The 667-nt window shown below is 49.3% G+C and overlaps 1 non-coding gene across 1 annotated transcript; it reads right to left on the bottom strand.

The window, feature by feature from the left end:
- Positions 1 to 102: 102 nt before the first annotated feature.
- Positions 103 to 176, bottom strand: Trnat-ugu (transfer RNA threonine (anticodon UGU)). The gene has a single exon. It is a non-coding gene; the product is annotated as a tRNA-Thr (tRNA).
- Between the last annotated feature and the right edge of the window lie 491 nt (positions 177 to 667).

The following is a 667-nucleotide window of genomic DNA, read 5'->3' as shown; positions in this document are numbered from 1 at the left end:
TGCTTTTCTATTCCTTGGACACTTATTTCTATTACAATGAAATGAACACCCTTAGCCGCTTACAGGCGTTGACATACGCCAACGGGGACAGATGAAAATGTGCGCCCCAACCGGGACTCGAACCCGGGATCTCCTGCTTACAAGGCAGACGCTCTATCCATCTGAGCCACCGAGGACACAGAGGATAGCCCGACTGCAGGGATTTATCTCTGGCACGACTCCCGCGAAACCCACATTCTCAACGTATTGTCCCGCACTACATTCGTAGTGCCCCCGCCCATTATACTCATTACTCACGGCGCATTGCCGATTCCCGTAAGAGTTCGGGCACTGTTTGTGCATTCGCACAGAAGAACAAGATGGCCAAGTGGCCGGTGAGCCTTAACTAAATATATACTTATTTCTGTGTCAGCCATTTTTTCGTTCGTGCGAGGATTGAGAGAAGGAACTGCATTGCGGTCTTCCTATGTGGAACAACTTTGGAAAAAGGTGTTTAGTATTTCAGCTTTACGCGTGTCATCCTCTGTTTCAATGCCACGGGCTTTCGGCGGTACTATGTCAGTGGAAGCGCTGTGCGTGGTGCTCGGAACTAACCCCATACACATACCTGTTCGGTATAGGGCACCTACGTACTCGCTAATGACAGGAAAACTCGGTAACTCAATAA

The sequence above is a fragment of the Schistocerca nitens genome, chromosome 2 (genome assembly GCF_023898315.1).
Source record: "Schistocerca nitens isolate TAMUIC-IGC-003100 chromosome 2, iqSchNite1.1, whole genome shotgun sequence".
NCBI lineage: Eukaryota > Metazoa > Arthropoda > Insecta > Orthoptera > Acrididae > Schistocerca > Schistocerca nitens.
This window is presented reverse-complemented; position numbering and strand designations above follow the sequence as displayed.